At 33.8% G+C, this 7,886-nt stretch overlaps 1 long non-coding RNA gene across 1 annotated transcript; it reads left to right on the top strand.

Moving 5' to 3' along the window:
* Positions 1–4,312: 4,312 nt before the first annotated feature.
* LOC105111621 (uncharacterized) lies at positions 4,313–4,644 on the top strand. Its single transcript, XR_839626.1, has 2 exons — positions 4,313–4,348; positions 4,453–4,644. It is a non-coding gene; the product is annotated as an uncharacterized LOC105111621 (long non-coding RNA).
* Positions 4,645–7,886: the final 3,242 nt, after the last annotated feature.

Genomic DNA, 7,886 nt, shown 5'->3' with positions numbered 1-7,886 from the left:
AGTGGCCATCATATGAGCAACCAAGGATTCGAACCTGAGACCACAGAGAAAGCAAACCCCTTAGTTCCAAGTCTTTACCACTTGATTATCACCTAGATGGTTGAGTTCTTTGGTTCTTAGCATCACAAGAAACTTCTTACTTTTTGTCCTTTTGAACTTTCTACTTTTAATTGAATCAAATGAATCTCATCATTCCCAATCAAAGATGGTTTGACCTTTATCCAGTTAATGAAACGACCAAAATAGTTTATCATATCATGATTTAATAAAAATAGAGGATCATAAATTATTTTAAATGAAAATAAATGAGTGCATTGATGCTATTTGAAATTATTGGTTTGATTTAACTAATTATCCCTTTAATTAATTGGAAATATGGGGTTTGATTAAATGACAATGCATTTGATATTTACCCAATATATATATATATATATATATATTACACTAATGGGATATGATCTTGAAAATTTATGTTATTGGTGGGTGGCAAAAATTAAATGCACTAAGTTTGAATTGATGAATGATATTCACATTTCTATTACGTCCAACATATTTCAAATAATTTTTATATTTTATCATTATATCAGTTGATGTGTTAATTGAGATAAGATTTTTTGAGCTGGTATATATATTTTAAATAAATATCTTCTACAATAATTATTTTGGCACATTCAAAAATAAATTTTCATCCATATTAATTTTAAAATTTGAACTCAAGAAATCAACAAAGAAACAAACCTTCGGTTTATCTATAATGTTAATTGAAGCTGGATTATCCATATGAAACTTGAACCGTAAATAAGCAGAGTGAAGGTGTGGCTTAGTAAAAACATCAGTTAATTGGTCTTTAAAGGATATGAAATGAATTTGAATATCCTTTTTAGCCATTTTATCACGAACAAAGTGATAAACAACCTCAGCATGCTTTGTACAAGCATGAAAAATTAAATTAGCAAATAAATAAATAGCATTCAAATTATCACATCAAATAATGGTGATAAAATTAGGAGAGAAGTGGAGGCTAAAATGTCAACAGGTTTATATGACGCATAGTTTTAAAACTTAGCCCAGCCCAAGGGGTCAACCCTGGACTCAGTCGACCCAGGGCTGGAACTACACCAGGTTTAAGAAAAAATAAAAAAAGTCAAAACTCAAGTGACTTGGCTAGTTGACCCAGCAAGACCCAGTCAAAAACCCGGTTGCAGCCTATTGACTTTTTTTTTACTAAAATGACATCGATTTGATTTAAAAAAAAATCAAAATTGACCCAAACGACCTAGTCAAAACCCAAAACCTAGGCCTTGAACCAGGCCGGGTTTAAAAACTCTAGTATGATGACATACTAGCATAATAAAAGATATCAAAAAAATATTTGTATTGACTAAGCATGAGATCCCTATTGGTAGTAGTGACTTCAATTCCTAAAAAACAATAAACATTACTCAAATCATGAAGTTTAAGCTATAAAGAAAAAAATATTTGTGTTGAACTCAAAAAAAATAAATAAGAAGGTATCAATCTTGAAAACTCGAAAGCCAATAGAAAGAAAAAAATTACTCAATCATGTGTACCAAGCCCATGAGGCTTGTTTTAAGTTATAAAGAGACTTGTGAAGGTAAAAAATATAAGTAGGAAGAGTAGGTTCTATAGAACTCATGGGTTGTTCTATATAGAGAACCTTCCTAAGTGACCCATTAAGGAATGCATTATGAACATCAAGTTGTCAAATCTGCCAGCCTTTAGATATAACAATAATAGGAACTAACCAAACAGTGGTTGGTTTCACTACAAGACTGAAGGTTTCTGAGTAATCAATTCTTTCTTATTAAGTGAATCCTCGCACAACAAAACAAGCCTTGTAATGGTCAATACCACCATCAACTCAATGCTTGATTCTATACACCTATTAGCATCCAACCACATTCATAAAGGGCTTAAACGAGACTAAGGATTAAGTACCATTATCATGTAAAACAACAATTTCAGACTTTAATGTATTGTGCCAGCACAAAAATCGATCAGCTTCCGTAAAATTTAGAGGTTTAAGGTTAGGAGAAGATGTTACCCAAGATTCTAAAGATAATGGAGTGGCAAAAACCAAACTCATGTTGGCATACTTGTGCCTTCGTGAACCCAACACCATATGGTGTTGTCATGGTGCTAAAGGGATACTATACGTGATAGGTTGGGTCTACTATGAAAGAGAGTAGCTAGAGAGATCAACAGAGGTCCAAACCTGGTGGAGGCTGGAGATGTAGTAGCAATAGGTGAATCATATAAAGACACAGTTGGCACGACAGAACCTAAACTTGTAAAATGATCGAAAGACATAGATACAGATAGTGATAAGGGAACCAAAGGGACAGTAAGGAAAGTCCATGGGTCTGAGAAATAAGTGTAGATGTAAACACAAAGTGAGAAGAGATAAAGACTTGGTCAGACTCAAGAAAAAAAAATATTGTTCATAAAAACAGAGATAACGTGATATGTAAATATGATTAGAGGATAAGTCGAGACAATAATATCCTAGGTGAGATGAACTATAGCCTAAAAACACACATAGAGTAGAACAATAGTCTAACTTATGAGTATTATAAGGATGAAGAAAAGAAAATAGAGATACCTAATAGTACACAAAAAGGTATAATTAGGTAGTTGATGAAAAGAAACATTCAAAAGAAGGTTTATTGCGCAAGATAGGTGTTGGCAAAAGCGTAACTCTAAAAAAATTTAGGCGCCTTGTAGTGATCAAGAAAAGTAAAACCAGTTTTGATAATATAGTGAAGATGATGCTCAACAGTGTCATTTTGTTCATATGAATATGGACATATTAAGCGATGATGAATACCAATGGTTTTGTAAAAGGAATTGAATTTATGATATTTATTACCCCAATCAATTTGAACAAATTTTATTTTGTGAGAAAACTATCATTCAACAAAAACATGAAATTGGTGAAACACATTGAATATAGCAAAATTTGATGATAATAGGATAAAACTAACTAAATTTTGGATGCACATCCACAAAAATGATAAAATATCAAAAACCATCAATAGATAAAATAGAAGCAAGACCCCAAACATTATTAAAGATTAGCCCATAATGAGCAAATGTTTTGTGACTTATAGATCCCAATGACATACGTGATAATTTTCCAACACACATGCTTGACATTGAAAATTTAAATGATGAGAATTACACACAATCTTTTTATTTGACGCTAAGATACTTAGAACACGTGAGCTTGGGAGACCAAGTCGATGATGTCAAACATAAGTAGAAGTAAACAAGCTAGCAAACCACAAAGCTTGGGGCATGAATGTGGCAGAAGACTCTAAGAGGATATAAAAGTCATCTTTACTCTAACAGGAAAGAAGAATTTTCTTAGTTATAAGATTCTTGACATAGAAAATAGAGGATGAAATTTAAAAAAAAAAAAAACATAATTTTCATGACAAATTGTGGAACAAATAGATATTAGACAAAGTAAATGCTCATTTTGGAATATGTAAGGTAGTATCAGCTATTTAAATATGACAAGTTCCTTACCATTATCAACATGTAATTGATCATTACTGAAACAGGGTTCTGCATTTGTGTCAGGAAACCAAGTGGCAGAGTTTGCTATTAAAGCATCACTAAAAGAGAAGTTGGTCGAGAGATTTATTTTGATGAAAAGTATTATTTGTTAACTTGCACAAAAACTAGTAACTATAATATACTTTTGTTATTTTATCATTATCATCAAGATAAAAATAGTTATCCGCTTTCAAATTTAATTTTTAATCAAATTTAAATTACAAACAAAAAAAATAAGTTTATTTAAGATTTTATTTCTCACACACAATTAAACTTTTGTATTATAAATATAAATCAATTAAACTTTTGTATTATAAATATAAATCTTAGCATATGCACACGAGGGGAGGCCATTACAAGAGAAACCTAAAAAAAAAAACAGAAAGGGGAGAAAGAAACTTAGTAACGGCTCTCAGCTTCCCAGCCTCCCCAGCAGCCCCCCACTTACTCTTCCTCCCAGCAGCACGGTTACAAGGACCATCTTTTGTCTTCTCAGTCGGGACCTGCAAAGAAAACAGGATTCTTCCCCGTGGCCAGCCAAGTCTCAGACGCCAACCCTCACTCTTTGAAGAAGGAAGAGGACGGGACCTTTGGAGAGAGGAAGAGGATTAATTCTCCCAGCAACAACAGCAAGCTTCCTCCTTCTACACCAGCTAGCAACGACCGTACCGGCAGGTCAACGGTGCAACTTCTTCTTCTCCAGTACATCATCTTCCTTTATGCAATATTGTGAGCCGTCCAGCATGCACTCCTCCAACAATAACAGGTTTTCAAAGCATGAGCAATAGTTTTGTCTTCAACCGTGGGAGTCTTTTAGTTCAAACCGTGAGCTCCAGCAGCACTTGGAGTTTTCTTTCTTCTCCATTGAAGCAGTGACAACGGGTGCTCCTTAGCCACCATTTCCTCCTTCTGCAGCAGTTCAGTCCAGCAACAGCAGCGACTACTGTCTTTCTTCACAGAATCGTAACCTAGTTGCAACATTCAACGGCACTCCGTCAGCGCGGCATCTCAGCAACAGCAGCGCAGCAGACCATTAGAGAGAGAGAAACGAACAAAACAAAAACAGGACGAACACGAACCAAGGGAGACACAGGACGAACGAAAGCAAAGGAGAAAGACAGGAGGCACAGGGCGCTCAGGAGAGAGGGAAGAACGAAACACAAACACCACTCAGGGGAAAACAGAAAAAAAAAAAAAAACAGGGGACGACTGGAAAGAAAACGAGACAGAAACAGAGAGAAGCATTGGCCAGCCAACGCACAAGCACCAGCCTCGTCTCCGGTTGCACCATCCCTCCCTAAACAGACAAACGCGAAGGAGAACAGAGGAAGCACAGGAGGAACTGAGAGGAGGGAATACCAGTGGAGAACAAGAAGAAATAAAAGAGGAGAAAGCAGTCGGCCAGTCTTCCTTCAGCAGCGTCTCCATGGCCAGCATCAGGTAAGTTCTTCGCCTTCCCTCCATTTTGCATTTTAATTCATTAACACCGTGCACATTTGAATTATAATTACTTGCCTCCTGTGGCAAGCATGTGCACGCGTCCAATTCTGCCTGTTTGACCAGTCCGGTATGGACCTGCTAGGTCCATCCCAAACTGTACGACTGAGTTAAATCCTGCTCAATAAAAAATATATCTAAAAAATATAAAATAAAATTTTTTTATTTTTTTAATTTTAATTTTACAAGTTTATTTACTAACGATAAAGTTAAAAACATTATACTTTTTGAGTTATTTTTTTTATTTTTTTTATTTTAATTTTACAAGTTTATTCACTAACGATAAAGTTAAAAATATTATACTTTTTGAGTGGCACAATATCTATCAACACTAGAATTGGAATATTCACATAAGAATATTCCCTGATACTAGAGTTACGAATATTATATAAAGACCATAAAAATGGAACAAAAATAAATATTTAGTAATTTAAACAAAACCAACAATACAGTATGTCTCTAGTCGAACGCTTAAAGGGTGATAGTATCTTTCATTTTGCATAACCAGTCACATACCGTAGAATCTCTATTGATCAGTTAGGGTTCCTAGTGACCATAATACTAGGTGGTGACTTCTTAAACAAGAATTTTTTTTTTCCTAAAAAACAAGATGTTAGGTATTTATTCTTTTCCTATGCATTATAAAAAAATTTAATTGATCGTCATGACGTTTGAGTGTGACAGAATGGCAACTATATTGAGAACTTTTAAAACTAAGCTTTGTTATTTGTCTTTTTATTAGTATCTCGTTTGTTGTGCTTGTTTAAATTTTTTTATCACCTTTACTGCTTTAGCATGCATCCTTGTTTATATTGTTATGCAACTCTTGTTTGATTGTTTACTTGATTGTGGTTGATATGTCAATCTGATATTACTCAGGGTTTTTATCTTAACACTACTTGTAAGCCTTATATCAACCTTTTGAGGACGATCATTGAGCAACCAATAGACTCTTTAATACGAGATAGTGACCTATCCTAGTGATGCACTTAACGACTAGAACCAACCTGTTAGGTTATACCCTGTGTAATCTCACTATGGCTAGCCCAACATGCGGCATTAACAATTCCAAGGTCATTAGGTGGTAAATGGTCATCTCATAGTATACAAGAGTCTGAGTTATTATAGTTGTCGCACGTTTATAGCATCGCGGCGATCGTCCACCCCTCCCAGGCATATGTTTATATTTGGAAAATATAAAAAGACAAGGAATTCTTGTTTTTTATTAGTGGAAAAGGAGAATGGGAGTCACCACTTAGTATTTTGATCACTAAGAACCCTAACTAGTCTCAGAGATCAAATATGGGGACCGGTTGCATAGAGGGAAGGTATTAGCACCCCAAATATGTCATACCTAAGGTATGCTGCATGGTTTTATTGTTTGATAAAAATATAAAGTCTTATCGTGTTTTCTAATTGTTAGTCTATCTATGATTTAAGAAAAGTCCTCCTCAATAAAGAAAGCATTATTTTATTGGGTAAAAACCTAATCATTATATGTCAACAAAAAATAAAAATAAAAAACTATCTTTTTAATATTGAAAATACATTTTACGTATAAATTTGTAAGCTCAGATACTAAAATAAAACAAAATATTTTTTATATTTTTTTAAAATATTGGTCAAGTTCTCGTGACTTTAATAAACTGATTATTAAAGCCAAAATGCATGCTAAAATGGTTTTTTTTTTAATTTTTGTTGTATGAAAATATGTTATACTTTTTCTTTGAGAGACTTGGTCGTATGAATGAAAACAAACAAACAAAAAACATGTTTTTTTTAATTTTCCAACATTTTGATGAAAATCAAGTATTTTAATATCGGATTTATATCTTTACCGTATAAAAATACAAGCCAGTATTAAGAAAAATTCAGTAGAAAAATACCAAGAAAATCATAAATTTTTTAAAAAAATAAGAAAAAACTACTAAGCTAGGTCAGCTAGGTTGGCGTTGGCCAACCCAATAAACAAGGGATATGCTCTCCACTGTTCATTAGCAGAACAGTGGAGTTAGCGGGTATGGAGTTGAAAAAAAGGGAAGAAGAAGGAAACTGACCTGGTGGCGCTGGCAACTCATGGTGCTAGTGGTGGTGAAGGGAAAAAACAGTGGTGGTTCGTTGCAAGGGACAGTGGCAACTGTTATGGATATTTTATTAGTACTTAAAATTGTATTTTTATCAAGGTTGACCCCTTTTTTTCATTGTATTTAAAACCCAATATAAATTAAGTTTCGGTTTCTTAAATTAATAACAATCAAATGGATAGGTATAATTAATGTTTGCCAAAGATCAACGTGGTGGATTGATAGACACTCGTTGAATCAAAGGATTGATTGATAAATTCAACTACAGAAATTGAGAAGATAAAAAGAAGGTGAAGCTTAGTAAAAAGATGTTGGTTTAATCCAAATTAGAACACTATTCGATAATTGGATCATAACTAGAGTTGTAAAACTTGGATTTAGGTTTGCTTTATAATGATGAACAACTAAGATATAGGTCTAAAACTTTCATGGGAATGCAAGACTCAATTATGCTGTTTGGAAGTCCAAATCTTCACAACAACGGAGAAGTCTGAATTTGTCCTGCAACCCAGACACTATTAAGTGTTTAGCCCATGTCTTGTTCTTGTGGGATTCATGTGGTCTCTAAGTGTTCTAACACGGTTATTCTCATTATTAAGTGATTGATTATCGTCTTGGACCATATTTTCTAAAAATGATGAAGATAAACTAGAAAGTCTCTCACTTAATATACATGACCACACTCTCATACACGTGTAGGAATAGAATAAAAGGAAGAAGAAG

The sequence above is a fragment of the Populus euphratica genome, unplaced genomic scaffold, assembly GCF_000495115.2.
Source record: "Populus euphratica unplaced genomic scaffold, PopEup_1.0 scaffold298.1, whole genome shotgun sequence".
Classification (NCBI taxonomy): domain Eukaryota; kingdom Viridiplantae; phylum Streptophyta; class Magnoliopsida; order Malpighiales; family Salicaceae; genus Populus; species Populus euphratica.
Note: the sequence above shows the minus strand (reverse complement) of the source record. Positions and strands in the feature narration are given on the sequence as shown.